The following is a 17012-nucleotide window of genomic DNA, read 5'->3' as shown; positions in this document are numbered from 1 at the left end:
AAGCTGGACTTCATGGTAATTTGCTAAAACTTAGAAAAAAGCACTTATTTGCATTCTTCTAAGTTTCAGGTTGCGCACACACATGCCCTTAGAGCATGTGTGTATGCAACATGTGTGCAGAGTTCAAATACATGGGTGCAGTAGGGTGTCATTTTGACACCCTTGCCCCCTAGAAATTGCGGGAGCAATTTGCGAGTACCTACTGGTACTCGCAAATTGCTCCCGCAATCTCCAATGCATTCCAATGGGCCTGGAGGCCCATAGGAAAGAATGGGAAGCCATTCATTAATTGCGACTCGCAATTTGTGAGTCGCAATTAATGAATGTTAAGGAATCGCTATTTTGAAAGCGATTCCTACATGCATAGGATTTTGCGAGTCCTTAATTGCGATTCCTTAATATTCGCAATTAAGGACTCGCAAAAGCTTTTCTTGATGCATGTGCCTGGTAGTATATTGAGATTTGTATGTTTTGTTTTTGTGGAGTAGTGGGAGCAGATATTGATGTAGTGGTTTTCTGTGAGAGATTTTTATGTGAAGTACTGCTGGTTAGTGGTATTTGAATAGTGCAGGGTTGGTGATGTATTTTGGAGAAGAGTGTGATGTGTAAGAAGCGATGGACAAGAGTTATGAGTGTTTGTTAAATTTAATCACTGGATTAGGTAATGTATGTGGTGGAGTGGCGTGTGAGGATTGTATGGTTGTGTGTAATTGGTAAAAAGATAAGGCAGATGTTGGTGGATGGTGTGATGGAAGGCTTAGTATAGGTTTTGTACAAGGGGATCTAGTAGGAGCAAGTAGAGGAACGAGCTGGTGTTTTGTTTGAACAGGGAGTGTGTCTGGTTGCATTCAAGTTATGTATAATGTGGCTTTGGGTTGTGCGGATGTGTTAGTGGTATAGGACAGAGCTGTGTTTTGTGTGAGACTGCAGGTGCCTTTGTGTTGTAGTTGATGTAGAACTGTGTGTAGATGAGGATTGTGGGTATTGGTAGTGGTTTAATATATATTGAAACTTGTATAAGGTTTGTTTGTGGTGCATGAGTAGAATGCCTTTGCTGATCTTGTGTTTGGATGTTGGTGGATGATGAGGGCTTAAGGTGGTAGCTCATAAGTGAAAGTTGGGCAGCATCTCTGTCCCTAGGCTGATCCAAACAGGCCCAAACAGGCAACTGCCCTTGTCCTCTCCGCAAACCCAAACAGGCAACTGCCCTTGTTCTCTCCGCCCTTAGCATCAACACCCAGGCTGAGACGCATTGAGCCCTATATTTAGAATTGCCCTATTGGTCAATGGAACCCTAGCCCTATACCTAACCAATCAGAACTTTAACCCTAGAGCCAATTGGAAGCCTGGCCATATTAACAAATCACAGTCCTAGTCCGAACAGCCAATCAAAGCCAAAGCCCTAATCCTAAAGTCCAATAGGAAAACCTAGCCATAGGAGGCAATCAGATCCCTAGCCCCAACAGCCCAGAACAACCAGTCAGAACAACCCTTCTGACAACAGTCACCACATACAACAGCAGTTTAAGACCACACAGCACCAAACTTTTAGTTGACACCTACAAAATTATTACACCACATCCATGCCATCTGAGCACATTCATAAGCATGAAATACATCAGGCCAGAAATTGAATAATAGTAAAGTAATTACACTACTAGGACTTTGGGACCTTCCATGCTACTTACCCAAAAGCGTGGAAGATTATTTAGCTAAAGAAGAAGACTACTATTAGTACAGCCAAAAGATTTCAGAAACAAAATATTTGACCTGCCCCAGCAGCAAAGGGCTATATTATACCACATCCACCCTCACCTGCACACATCAGCCAAACACTATATTGTGTACCCTGCATGGTTTGTCTCCTCAGTCATGGTCCAAGGACTTAGAGAAGTTGTAGGAATATAAGGGATGAAGCTCAGCAGCCCTAAGACTGCTAGCAAAGCTTGTTCTCCGAAAGCATGGAACTGGACTGTACATCAAGGGCCTAAGCTCTACCCTTTAGCCCGGCTCCGAGATGTCCAAGATGGCACCCCATTCCTATGGCCACATGCATGTGGGTAAGTGGACCAATGGGATGCATGAGCCAAACACGCCAAGAAACCTCAGAGCTGATCTCACTGAGATCCAGAACCAATGCTGAAACATTTGTATTATAGCTTAACTGTTCTGGGCTTTTTGTGTAGGAGGAAAGTCAAGTGCATGAACTGCACTGTGTCCAAGACAGATACTAAAAAGAAGTTTATCTGAGAAAGAGTCAGATGGGCGGAGGGCTGGGGTTGTCTATACACCAACCCTCTGAAGGTTTGAAACTAATAAGGAAACTCTGGCATGGGTGGAAAGGCCCAAGTAATGTGGCATGGCTCTTTTTTCCCTTAAAGTGTTTAAGGGTGCAATTAGCCTTTTTGCCGGAAAGTAGGATCCATCAAAAGCCATATCCACAAGGGATGCCTACACCTCTCCAGAAAAGCCTGTGGGTTACTTCCATGCATGGCAAATGCAAGAAATTGGGTTATTTGGGGCTGGGGGTGCCTTCTCACCTCAAGGTATAATTGCAACCCTTGTCAGTGTGAACCTCAAAGTCACTCAATCAAACTGAGCTGAACCACCTCGTGGCTATGACCCAGAGCAATCAAGCTTAACTTAGGGCAGTGTGTACCGTAATTATGCAGTACCAAAACAGTAATAAAGTTGAAATGCAAAACCATAAAAATATAAATAAGAAAATTGGAGTAACATTTGATAAACAAAATGACACCAAAATAACAACAAGCATTTGCAATGCAATAGGTCTCGCATTTATACGAGTTTGAGCTATTGGCATTGTAAATGACAATGCTTTTTATTTAAGTTTGTTTTTTTTAAAACATAAATAAAAGGCACTGTTATTTACAATGCCAATAGCTCAAACTCGTATAACTGCGAGACCTATTGCATTGCAAATGCTTGTTTTCCTATGTGTTTACTTTTGTAAAAGCCCCTTTAAACATGTTAAAAGCTAATGCGCTGGTCCTGCGATTGCTGCAAACGTAAAGAAATAGACAAAAAAAATTATATTTGTTTACTTTTGAAGCAATCACACTACGTTTTAGCTTAACTGCCTTAACATGTTTAAAGGTAAAGCGCGGGAGCCGCAAATAATGTTTTTCTATTTAATTACTGATCCGAGTTCTAACTAAATTGAAACCTAAGTGCAAAAACGTTTTTTTTTAATGAAAACTGGTTTGTAAAGCACCCGCTTTAGCTTACGATGTTTACGCGTAAAGCGCTGGTGCCGCCAATGTAAAAAAAAAGTTAATAGATAGGAAAAAAGGCACGCGACCGAGTTCAGCAATCGCAAGGAATAAAAGAAAAGCGCGGCCACCATTATTAGTGCTCAGGCGTGCCGTGCTGGTTAAATAAAAAAAAAGTAAGAGTTGGCATGCTTGGAACTTTTGGCTGAAAGTTGCGAGGCGAGTTGTTGACTGCTACTTGAGTAGTGTCGTTAGTGACAAATGTTTGCCCCCATGTAGCAGGCTCCTCCTTGTCTGTGTGCTTTGGGTTGCACGCTGCGCTGCAATGCTACTTCAAAGGCCTAGACTGCACTTCACACAGCTGTGTGCGTCTCAGTACAAACATCAGAAGTTTCACACCTCCGTGTTTGTCTCCCCACAACATGTGTCCCTCGCCCGTCCCTTTCTTTCTGGAAATCTCTATCACCTTAACAACACTGTACATTAACCCACTTGGAGATGAGAGACCTAGAAACTGGACGCAAGATCCCTCTAGGAAATATTGTCCCGATAGACATGAAATCAGCGCCTTGTCAAAAGCAAAGGGATGATTATTATTAGAAAAGATCTCGAACATATTTCCCAGTGTGCACTTTAAGATACATTAGCATGCTGGGTAACCGGAGTCTTGTCGATTTAACACAGCACACTTCACCTAAATATTGTACAGATACAAATTAAAACTTCGGCTAGCTTCAATCTGCCTGTTAATTTGTTTCCTCGCCCACCTCACTCTGGTCTAGGTACTGTGAGGCGGGCGTAGGAACCAGAGAAACAGGCAATGTGTGGCAGGGTCGCCATCGCCCGTGGCGTCTCTGAGAAAGGGATTGAGGTTTAGTTCTAAATAAAACGCACAAATTCGTGCTGCCTTCTGTGCTTTTATTTCACAAGCTAAAGCAGCTGCATGACCACGGATCAAGAATAAATGCGCAGCGAGGCTTTTTATTATTACGAACATTGTGAAGAAAACGCCTGCTGAGAGGTGTCCAATCAGGGTAGTGCTTTATCTCGCAAGCAAAGAGAAAGGCAGCAGCGGATAAATATCGATGTGAAAAATACAGAGCGCGTCGAAATATGAACGCACTTGGAATTCGCAGAAGCCAGTAAATTGTCCCTCCCAGAGTCGGTGAAAAGAAAAGACAAGCGCGCACTGAAGTTGACGAGGAGGGAGTGGGAGGGGGGGCGGAAAGACAAGCGCGCACTGAAGTTGACGAGGAGGGAGTGGGAGGGGGAGTGGGGGCGGAAAGACAAGCGCGCACTGAAGTTGACGAGGAGGGAGTGGGAGGGGGAGTGGGGGCGGGCACAGTGGTGCGGGACATCAAAGGGGCCCCGAAAGTGAAGGAAAACGAGTGCTTTCAGGCTGCCAAATGGTGCGCGCGCCCGGGGCACATGCACTGTAGTTGGAGGCCTGAAAGCACTCGTTTGCACTTCCAAAACGCGCTTACTATAAGTCTCGCCAGAGCAGCGCTAAAGCGCTGTCTCAGGCGAGACCTAAAAATCAAATTAGGGGAACCAGAGATGTGAATGTTTAAACTTTTTGAAAAACTTTTAATAGGAATAGCGCCAAGAAGTTTAGAGTGACAATGAGAGCCAAGGCACAATGTAATTTAGTCTGCAAAGAAGCACGGGTTGGGTACACAAACCTGGTGAAACATTTTACCTTCTGACTTTAGTCCTTTAAGTACGAATCCACCACAGGAAAAACTTTTCATCCCCCTCTACCCAGGGCCTCAGGGGAGGCATGTAGAGACCACAGGCTGCCTGGCAAGGGCCATCAGCAGGGGTGCGTCCAGGTGCAGTTGAAGCCGGCAGTTGAAGGAAAAGGCCTCTTGTAGCTTGTTGCGTCCTTGCACCTTTAACAGGAGGTCAGTGTTATGACCCTTGGAGTCAACTGTCGTGTTGGTGGACCAAAGACTGGATGACAGACAGAGGTAGCTTTTTTTCTGGTGTCCTGATACAGCATGTCTACCCCATGCGCACTGACCCCAAAACTAAACTCTCTTGCAGCCTCCTCTTCAACTCCTCGGCCCGCCCCCAGGGAGTGATCATATGGTCACTGACCACCTGACAGTCCAGCAGGGTATACTGTCCTGTCCTGATCCTTTGCCTGCGGCAATCATATTCCCTCCCATCCCATGCTTTAGTGAGAAACTCCTGTTCTCCAAGTCCCTGGGACTCTCCTGCCCGCTGTCTTACATTTCTTCAAGTCATGCTGGTTTCTGGGGAATTCTCTGTGACCGTTGCAGTGGGGCTTGTATGGTGGCGGGCATGGCTAGATTGGTTATGCAAGGGCTAACACTTTTACCACCAACCTCTGACATGTCACTTTCTTCCAGTTCACCCTGCATTCCCTTTCGTGGGATGCACCTTTTAAGTGGGATATGTTGCGAGTCACCCTCCTGTTGCCACAATGCTGACCATGGTTCCTCTTTAGTCCATTATTTGGAGGGGTCTGCAGGATTAGCTGTATCCGCCTTGGTTCTCTGGTCTTGTTTGATGAGAACCCATTCTTTTTCCCCAAGGTTTAAGTCTCGAGCCCTTTGATGAGCATCAACATCTCTCTTCATCTTGTCCTTTTGCTGTTTGTCTTTGACAAGCAGTTCTTCTGTCATTCTGGCTCGACTCAGTGTCGGAACCTTCTCCTTCCAACTGCAGGTTCTTGTGTGTACTTCTCTCCCTAACATGATGGTAGCTGGACACTTCCCTGTAGTGGTAAGAGGTGTATTCTGGTACACTCACAGTACTTTATTTAGAGCCAGCTGTACTTTCTGTCTGTTGATGTCAGCTTGCTGAATGGTTCTCTTTAGCATGGCCATGAAGCGCTCCATCCTCCCTTTTGCTTGGGGCCACAGCGGGGTGATTTTGCAATGTTTGAAATTCAGGTGCGTTGTGAATGTCACAAAGTCATGCCCATTGAATGACAGGCCACAGTGATCTCAGAGTGGAGTCTGGGGTTGAGGTAGGCCTTGTTGGTTGCGTTGCTGTAGTGGCATGAATGAGGGAGGCGAGACAGGTTGCTTGGTAGTACTGAGCCTTTTTTATTAATACCAGTACATATTACGGCCCACGAGGAGCAGCGGGTGAAACAACCGCCGGCTAGCGTCCTCGCGCTCATTCTGTCCTCCTCCCGCCGCCCCCTGACGTCACAACCATCCTCGACGTCGGATTGGCCAGTGACGTCAGGAGGCAACATACAAGAGAAAGAGGACTGTCCTCTGCCTCGCAAGACTAGAACGTTACCTCACGTACAACATCTCCCTTCCTTAACAAATTGAGAAATATACATAACTTTATCTCATAACAAAATCTTCGAACCTCTTGGGAGCCCTAATATGCCTTGTTGGCCTGCGGGGAGTGACATACAGGGTGGACCCCCCGCCGCCAGTGCCCGTACCATCTTGGTTTGCACTCACTACGTTATGACTGTCACTCCTCACAGATTTAGGACTGCTATCACTACGGCCTTCGGTATCCCCTAGGCCGTGCCGCGTATTCTCATACCGGTCTGCACTCCCGTGTCCAGTCCGCCCTCGTACAGGAGGCGTATCACCACTCATACCATCACCCGTGGCACCATCATTGTCTTCCTGAACCTGCCACTCGTACACACTATCATCGCTCTCGGCCTCGCGCACCTGGTTGCCTCTCATGATGATTTCCTCTTGGCCTGCCTTGAGCCTGACAATGTCGTCCTTGCTACGCCATCCCCCTCCTTCCAAACAGACAGCTCCCTTTGTCACTCCTTGCACACGTGCAGGGGTCTGAAATACAGATTCTCCTTTCATCACCTTGGTTGGTTTCTTCACCAATACCCAATCCCCCTGCACTACATCTTTAACTTTGGCTCTGTTTACCATATCTGCATACCGTTTGTTGCTTTCCTGTTTAGCCACAATCCTTTCTTTGACTCTCAACCTCTCCTCAGGTATATTCTCAGGTTCCTCCCTCATGTCATACCACTTATTAAATTTGGGAGTAAGCTCACTCATACACCTTCTCCCTCTCATCAGGTAGAACGGAGTGTGCCCCGTAACTGCATTAGGCGTGTTGTGGAAAGTGTGCACCTTGTCCGCCAGAAAAGCTTTCACATCTAAGTTGGAGGCAACCGCCTGTTGCACACCCTCATTCAAGAATCTATTCATCCGCTCGACCTGCCCATTGCTCTTAGGGCTGTAGAGCGGGGTCTTCTCCTGCTTGATTCCCAATCTGGCCAGGAAGTCCTTCATCTGCCTGGAGACCAGTTGGGTGCCGTTGTCGGACACCAAAACCTTCGGCTGACCCTCACTAGCGAAAATCTTCTTCAGCTCCTTGATCACTCGTTCAGTGGTAACCTCCCTGACGAACTTGTAGTGGATCCACTTAGAAAAGTAATCCGTGAGAACAATGAGATGTCTGCAGTCATCTGGCAGCAGGGTAAACGGGCCTGCGAAGTCAATGGCAACCTTGATCCATGGACCGGCAGGAATGTCCACCAGTTGCAGCGTTCCTTTTGCCGTCTTCCAATGCTTGTCGGCCCTTAAACACGGTCCGCATCGATCAATAAAACTGCCGACGTCGCTGCACATCCCTGGCCACCAGTAGTATTGCTTGAGGAGATTCTTCGTGGCGGTACCGCCCGGGTGTCCCCTGTGAGCTATCCTGATTAGCTTTTCTCTCAACCCTTCCGGCGGCACAAACAGCTCATGTCTCTTCACAAAGCCGCCCTCGATGGTGAGTTCAGGGCTAACCTGTTGGAAACTCCTGAGAGCACCGTTCAAGTTCCGGATCGGGGGCCAACGAGCCGTCATATGGTCCATCACCCTACGAATAGTCATGTCCTTCTCCTGGGCCGTCAACCACTCCTCCTCAGAAATGGATCCCTCGCAAATGGCCGTGGCGTCCACCAGCGCCACCACGCACTCCGTGTCATCCAGGGAAACGTCCTCCTCGCCATTGACCGGCATGCGCGACAGGCAATCCGCCCTGCAATTGAGGCCGCCCTTGATGTGTCTGATGACGAAGTGATATTCTTGCAGCCTGGACAGCAGACGCAGAAGCCTCGAGCTGGCTTTCCCGTTGCCGCGACCTTCGCCGTCCATCATGTAGATCAAGGGCTTGTGGTCAGTGACCAGTTCGAACTCCATACCCCACAGATAGTTCTTCAGTTTCTCCACGGCCCACACGCATGCGAGCGTCTCCCTCTCGATGGTGCTGTAATGCTTTTCAGCGTCACTCAGTGACCGGGAAATGAAAGCGACCGTGTTCTCCTTCTTCCCTTGGAACTGGCAAAACACCGCGCCGATACCCTTGGCGCTGGCGTCAACTGTGATCACGTTCCGGAATGCCTTGTTGTACGGCTGCAGCACTGGAGCCGCCACGATGGCCTGCTTGACAGCTTCGAAAGCAGCCTGTTGGTCCTGCGCCCATGCAAATTTTTCGTTCTTCCTCAGCAGTTTCCTTAAAGGCTCCACCTTGGTCGCATATCCCTGCATGAATTTGGAGTAGTATTCGCTGAGCCCCAGGAATGATCGCAAGGCGTCTTTGTCTCCGGGACACGGAGCATCACGTATGGCCCTCACCAAGTCATCTTTAGGCGCAATGCCCTCCGCGGTCAGCACGTGTCCCAAATAGTCGATCTTGCCCTCCATGAACTTGCATTTGTCCTTGGAGACCGTCATCCCTTTTTCTCGCAGCACCTCCAGCACTTTGCCCAGCAGCTCCAGGTGCCCCTCCTCATCCGCCGTGTGGACTAAAATGTCGTCCTGGAAGGCTTCAACGACCTTCATGTCGCAGAAGAGCAGATCCATCAGTCTCTGGAAGACACCGGAAGCCGAAGCGAGGCCGAACGGGAGACGGACGTACCTGTACGCTCCGAATGGGGTAATGAAGGTGGTCAGCTTCTTGGAATCCTCCGTGAGGCACACCTGGTGGTACGCGGACTTCAGGTCTATCAAAGTGAAGAACCTCGATCCTGACGTGGAAGACAGGATCTCTTGAATGTTGGGCAGAGGGTGGCAGTTCACCAGGATGTTTCTGTTCAAGGATCGCAGGTCCACACACAGCCGAATGTCCCCTGTCCTCTTCTTCTTGGACACCACGATTGCGGACACCCACTCTGATGCGCCTGCTTCCTCTATCACTCCCTCCGACTTCAGCCTATCAAGAACAGCCTTTAGCTTCCCCCTGACAGATAGGGGAACCGACCTGACTTTGTGCTTTATTGGCACAGCATCCTCTTTCAATCGAATGGCGTGCACGAATCCTCTCACACACCCTACTTTGTTTTCAAAAACAGACTCAAATTTGCCGATGACCTCAGCCAAGCCCTCAGGCAAGTCATCCGGCTGCACGTAGTTGACCCAATCATCCCTCAGAACTATGGGATCGTCCGCCCCCGGGACTAGCATCACCCCCAGCTTTGCCAGGTCCTTCCATCCCACCAGGCTCCTTCCTTTCTCAGCCACATAGATCTTCGTTCTCACTGTTCGCCCCCTGAAAGTGAGGGAGTCCCAGAAGTACCCCATCATCACTATGTCTTGCTCCCCAAAGGCCTTCGGATTCACATCCGTCTCATGCAATTTCACACCTTGCCATTTCAAATCATATGTTGTATCAGATATCAGGGTAATAGGGGAAATCAGACGTAAATGGCAATTCAACTGCACCGATCAGGACAGAGCCAATAGGCCCCTTCACTCTACCATCCTCAGCATCAATGGACAGTACGATGTCCGCATCCGCATCCACATAACAATCGGCTCACCGAGCTCACTTTCATGCCCCCACCAGGTCTCCTGGCCTTGCATACCGCCGCGAAGTGGCCCACTTACCTGCACTTAGAACAGCTTTTGGACAGGGCCGGGCAGGTCCTGCTATCCGCTAAGTGGTCCCTCGACCCACATCTAAAACAAGCGAGCGGCTTCCTGTCCCCCCCTCTCTCACTCGCCGCCCTGTCTGGGGTCTTGGATGCACTTTTATGTCTGTCCTGCACATAGAACACATTAGAAGCCTGACATGTGCTCGCAAGTTCCTTCGTGGACACCATAGAACGTTCAACGGCCTTCGCAATGGCCACCACATCTTTCAGCGAAGGGTTCCTGCAAGAAAGCAACCGTTCCTGCACCTTCTTAGAATGGCAGTAGAACACCACCTGGTCCCTGAGGTAGGTATCAGTCATCTCCGCGAATTCACAGTCTTGTGCCAAAACACGTAGACAGGCAATATATTCCTCGATAGTCTCTCCCTCCTCTTGCTTCCGCAATGCGAATTTATGGCGCCCGACCATGATGTTACCCTCCTCAGAATATTGCAGTTCGAGCCGCTTAACCGCCTCCTGGTACGCATTCAGGGGGGCAAGGGCCCCCGGAGGGTCCGCATAGACCGGCAAGCTGTCGAAAACCTCCTGACCCGCTTTCCCCAACTGTCCGAATAGAAGCGACTTCTTCCGTTCGGGGCTATACCCCTCACCATCAATGGAGACGATGTAATTTTCAAATGCGCGCAGCCACCCCTTCCATTTCATACATGGCTTACCAGGGGAGTCCAGAAAGAGGGGCGGCACACAAATGTTGATAGGTTGCGCCATGTCTGGAGATCAGGTACACGTGGAACAGGAGCGCAGCACACAGACAGCTCCCAGGCAGCTCAGAAGAACACCACCGGGTGCAGGAAGGCAGGCGCCAGGCGCAGCAGCAAGCAGCCCTAGCCTTAGGTGACTGGAAGCTCCAAGGTACCGCAGAAACAGCGCTCCCACCACAGCAGCTCACCGAAGGCAGCTCACGGGGTCGTCGGGGCGCAACAGCACAGCATCACAGCGGGCAGCAGCAGGCGGCACATCGGGGCTCACTGGCAGAGAGCCACGCATTCAGCAGGCAGGGGTAGAGACAAGGAGTCACCTGCGATGGAGTCCACCGCGCAGGAGCGAGCGTGGAGACATCGGCGCGCCGCACCAGCAACACAGGAACATCAGGCATGCCGGAAATCACACGTGGGCCGTAATGAAAGCTTTAACCCTCGTCGCCATTTGTAGTGGCATGAATGAGGGAGGCGAGACAGGTTGCTTGGTAGTACTGAGCCTTTTTTATTAATACCAGTACATATTACGGCCCACGAGGAGCAGCGGGTGAAACAACCGCCGGCTAGCGTCCTCGCGCTCATTCTGTCCTCCTCCCGCCGCCCCCTGACGTCACAACCATCCTCGACGTCGGATTGGCCAGTGACGTCAGGAGGCAACATACAAGAGAAAGAGGACTGTCCTCTGCCTCGCAAGACTAGAACGTTACCTCACGTACAACAGTTGCCTACTTTGGATTTGATTTCCATGAGGACCTTTTGCACTCTGAGGTCCACTTTAAGATCCGACCTTGTTTCGTCAGCATCTGGTGTGGGAGGCTGGTCGTTGCATTGTCCTATATATAGCAAGGGCACTAATTGGCCATCCCTAGAAATAACCGAATGTCACTCATGTTGCTAGGTCTGGGTGTCTCATTCAGCGCTTTTATCTTGTCAGGATCTTGTCTCATGCCTTCCTCTGAGAACATGGGCCCATAGAAGTGCAGATTGGGTTTGTGGCGTTAAGTGTTATCCTGCCATTTTGTAGAGGGCTGACACACATGATCCAGGGCGTCGTTTGTGTCCCTAAAGACCAGCTAAACTCCTCTGGACCTCCCTTCGAGATTTTGCTGGCCATGACCCAGAGGGTGTGCTTATAACAGACTAAAGGCAGACTGCACTGAATAACCTGGAGGCTAAGATGGTCGAATAGAACATTTGAATCCTGAACGCCTCAATGCTTTTCAACTCCCTGTCTGGACGGGTCGCTGAGAATGCATTTGGATTCACTTTGCTGGTGGAAGCCTGGAAAACCAAACTCTAAGGAGTTGGGTGCTAAGTAAGAAAATCCTAGTAAACTGGCCACCTGCCGGTTTACTAGTGGACAAGAGCAAGGCCTCGATCAAGTGCCCAAAAGGGTGTCAAGTTAGTGCCTTACTGGATAGAAGCAAGGGCTCAGATGAGGCCAGTTCAGAATAGAAAACCTAGTTAGGACATTTGTCATGTCTTCAATAAAAAGCAGTTGTAGATCCAGGACATCAGCTGCTCATGTAATTACAACAGTAAATGAAGCACTCTTTTCCATTTTGGGTCTAAGGGACAAAATCAACACTGTATCAATGGGAAGTATCAAGCCCACTTGCCTCCTGTGGACCCATTTATAAATTATCATCATCAAAATGTGGAGGACAATCATCTACATCATCACCATTGTCAACGGCAGGTGCTGGCAACCTCTGGCCAGAACCACAAACAAAAAGATTTTAGAGTCTCTGAGGATGGCTCTACAATCGTGCAAGTGTATCATCTGAGCCAGACGGTATGGAGTATGGGCATGCTGAGTGGAGTCAAAGCGTGGCCTTGGTCGCAACCCTCATGGATTTGCCTCAGGGTCAGACATTTGAATCAGAACAAGATACCCTACCGGAGCCAACATCAGGACCGGAGTTGATAAAAGAGGGACCGGAGAAGGTCATGGAGCTGGAGTCGACATCAAGTCAGTGCAGAACCTGAGGAGGGTCACAGGGGCTCAGACAACACCGAGAATGGATCGACAAGGAGTAACTCAACTGTAGGCCCCTGCACATTCCTGGGGCCCAAAGAGACACTAGAGAGTCAAAAGTGTGACAAAAAAATGCAGCATGGCATCCTTAATGATCTTGACCTGCTGTGGCGACGCGGCCGATAGCCTGGGGAATTTGCGGTGCATGGGACCAGCTCGAGAATCGGCCCCTCAGTCGGGGACTGCGAGTGAGACTGACTGGCACCTCGACGCCCTTGAGACTTCTCTTTATCCAGAAAGGGGGGGGGGGTGGGTCCTGCTTCTTCTTCAACTTGGACTTTGACTTACTGATCAATTTGAAAAAGAAGATGACCTGTTGCAGGAGTGGCCTTGAAGCAGAAACAGCCTTGGAAGAGGTCATGGGCCCGTGACCTCGACATGGGGCAGTAGTGGGACTTACGCAAGGTCTGTGACTTCTTTCAATGTTCAGCGACGTACAGCTTTGCTTCACAGTCCTAGATTGCCTTTGGGTGCTGAAGGGCACATTTTTCACACGACTTGAAGGTTTGTCCCAAGCCCAAACACCAAACCCCCAACTCGTACAGGTTCATTACCAACATCTATTTCTGACAGTCACTGCACTGTTTGAACCCTGTAGTCTAAAGTGGGTGCATTGTTCCCTTGCACACTGGAATTCAATTTGGGGTACATCGTCAGCCAACGAACAAGGAAACAGAGCTCCTGATCTGTGTTTGAAGACATGGAAACAGAGCTCCTGATCTGTGTTTGAAGACGTGGAAAGAGAGGGACTGATGCTGGTGTGCAGGATTAGAGTTTATATGCAGCACAGCTCCGGCTTCCAGGAATGAATGAGGTCAATGCAGAGCTACCACGTCACCAGCTAGTGGCACGAGGAAGCACTGGTATGAAATCTTCCGGATCCAGTCTGGTTCCTGGTTAGCAATACATAAATGTACACATTTACCTAACACAGCGACTGTCACTGTCACAATGTATTATGCTTCAAATTGAGATTTGTGTTTCCTCCAAATTTAATTTACTTCCCTATAAAGGTGGACTTTTCACCTCAACTTGTGTTTTATACTGCAAAGAGTAAAGTGTTGTGTCTTCTAAAGGTGCATTTACTACCAAACGTTATGAGTTTTCTCATCAAATACCAAATGATCTCCTAAAATAATAAAATTAATATCAGGAACGCAAAATAAAGTACATACTGCAATGGTTATGCTTGTCGTTTACAATTAGGTGTTGTACCACTGGCCATAGGAGCTAGCGTTAATACCCATACTGGTCCAATCACAGGTTTTTGAATCTTGCATTAAACCACTGTACCTACTTGCAGTGTGTTGTTATTATTCCTGTATACCTAAATAAGAATTATTTTCTTTTGTAAATGTACAGCTACCTTAAAATCTAACTTTCCTTCACAAAATTGACTTCACCTAAATAAAATAAAACAAATCAGTATTTCTTCTCAGTGCATGGACTCGCCTCAAATGCTAGGCATCTCTCCCTCCAAGTACAGTAATATCTCAAGAAAAGGGAGTGTGTTGGTAATCTGTGAAAGACACTGCCCCAGTGTGGTCACCAGTGGGAACTTTTCTTATTTCTAAGAGCAAAGCATTGTAAAATGTTGTGACCTCCATACCTCACAAAAAGGTTACTTTCAACAGCTATGTTAGAGGCTTTTAATGGTAAATGTGAACATTTTGAGAAACTAGTCTAAAACGCGATTGCTTTCGACTGACACAACGCAAAACATATAATGCCACATCAGACAGTTTCCTAGAAGTAAGAACATTCCGCACAAGTCAATGAAAATTCTGCCTCCCACCTGCAACAAAAAGAGGCAAAAGTAAATTACCCATCTGGTGAGCACAGAGTCTGCAAATGGCCCCACTGGACTTGGTACTCACAAACATCACTGACTGATTCTGGCCTAGGAGCGCTGACACCAGTATCTAATACTCGGCACTAGATAAAAAATATTATAATAATGACAATTGGGGGAAAAACTGGGTAGTTCTTTGGTAAATGACTGCTGTTACTGTAAGCATATAAAAAATTATTTGTATCCTCCTAAAACGTTTTATCTTGGTGAGAGCAGCTCTCCTGCAGACAAGAAGTCAATCTCATGCCGGTATCATGCATATTTTTAATGCTTTAAAGCTAGGTAAGCAAATGCTACTTTACTACAAATGGGAAAGAGTATAATTTGTATCATTTGCAAAACAGGTGATCAGAAAACGCCTGGAACAGGGGTTATTGCTTTCATGTACTTGCTTCTAGACAAGCATTTCTGTGCCTCGTACTGACGTTTCTTGGAATAGGTTTCTGAATTTCAGCAGCTCTGCCTGTAAAGCTGATGAGAGCATGAAAGTGAATGATGCAAGAGGTGAGGTATGAGGACTGCAGTCATCTTTGGTCCCCCCTTTGAGATGTCCCTTCTACACCGCTTTCCTTTGTTCCGGATTCCCTGCAGAACCTGCAAACAGCTCTCTGTTGTAAATCGTGTTTGTTACTCAGCTATCCAGCACTACAGAAAGATGCACTCGAATTCCAGCGGGGCGGGAGGACAGCTCTTAAAAACATATGGTCTGGTACGGCCTACCGCCCCCTCCTCCCCCGACTGTGACAAAAACCAAGATAACGTTCTTGTTTTTGGAATAGGGGGTCGTTGACCCCCGATCATATTTATTAACATACAAAACAAGTTATTCATAAAATACCATAACGCAGAAATGACAAGACAGGATTCGGTACATTTGCTTAAATCCTAGCTTTAACAAAACTCTAATACATAAATGTTCCTATCCTAGTCTAACACATTGCTGTTCACATTTCTGCGTACTCCTCTGGGCCTACGGCAAGGTCAAAAGGCTGGCCCCTCCCCCTTACACCGAAACTGTCCCGCGCACCCCAACCGGGATGCGCATGCGCCGGAGGCCCAGCTGACCCGGAAGTACTTACCCCCAGGCAACCCCCAAACGTTCAGGACTTACTCCATAAAGGGGCCATGCAGACAGCGCAGCTTACTTACGCCCGCGTGCGGTGTGGCCAACCAGCCAATGGAAAGCGTAACCCCCCCTTTGTCCTTGCACCGTTCCAACCAACCGGTTGTAACTGCCCCTGGAGTCTGGTGAGAGCCAAATGTCCCTCCCCTCTGGGCGGCCCACGTAATGAGACACCCCAAAAGATGAGTCAATTTAGTCTGTCCAACCTATGACCTTACCGCTCGACTATGGAATACCGCCTAAAAACACGACAAAAAAGGCATAAACAACATATCTACAAATTGGTATCCTGTGGAAAAAATTTACAGAAAAAACATACATTCTTTCAACAAACTCTTATTTCAGGGATGGTGGGTGGGGTAAAAAAAGCGGTTAAAGATCCTCCCGAGGGAGGTGTGGCACATGCAACTGATGTGCTACCAGGGGGAGAAAAGAGATCGTCTCTTGGGCTCCCCCCGGCTTTAAAGGACCCGAGGGTCGCCCACGCCCCCGGAAGTGATCAGATCACTTCCGGGGCGCGGGGGAGCCTCACATGACCCGGAAGTGATTCAATCACTTCCGGGGCATGTCCACCAGCGCCGGCGAGAGACCAGGATTGGGGGCACGGTTCCGTTGGGGGCACGGCCGACCACCATAATGGCGGCGGGGCCGATGCTGGCCCTGCCTTCCTCTATGGTCTGGTACGGCCTACCGCCCCATCCTCCCCCGACTGTGACAAAAACCAAGATAACGTTCTTGTTTTTGGAATAGGGGGTCGTTGACCCCCGATCGTATTTATTAACATACAAAACAAGTTATTCATAAAATACCATAACGCAGAAATGACAAGACAGGATTAGGTACATTTGCTTAAATCCTAGCTTTAACAAAACTCTAATACATAAATGTTCCTATCCTAGTCTAACACATTGCTGTTCACATTTCTGCGTACTCCTCTGGGCCTACGGCAAGGTCAAAAGGCTGGCCCCTCCCCCTTACACCGAAACTGTCCCGCGCACCCCAACCGGGATGCGCATGCGCCGGAGGCCCAGCTGACCCGGAAGTACTTACCCCCAGGCAACCCCCAAACGTTCAGGACTTACTCCATAAAGGGGCCATGCAGACAGCGCAGCTTACTTACGCCCGCGTGCGGGGTGGCCAACTAGCCAATGGAAATCGTAACCCCCCCTTTGT

The 17012-nt window shown here is 48.5% G+C and overlaps 1 pseudogene; it reads right to left on the bottom strand.

The window, feature by feature from the left end:
- Positions 1–1840: 1840 nt before the first annotated feature.
- Positions 1841–2042, bottom strand: LOC146798645 (small nucleolar RNA SNORA73 family; annotated as a pseudogene).
- Positions 2043–17012: the final 14970 nt, after the last annotated feature.

The sequence above is a fragment of the Triturus cristatus genome, chromosome 9 (assembly GCF_964204655.1).
Source record: "Triturus cristatus chromosome 9, aTriCri1.1, whole genome shotgun sequence".
NCBI lineage: Eukaryota > Metazoa > Chordata > Amphibia > Caudata > Salamandridae > Triturus > Triturus cristatus.
Note: the sequence above shows the minus strand (reverse complement) of the source record. Positions and strands in the feature narration are given on the sequence as shown.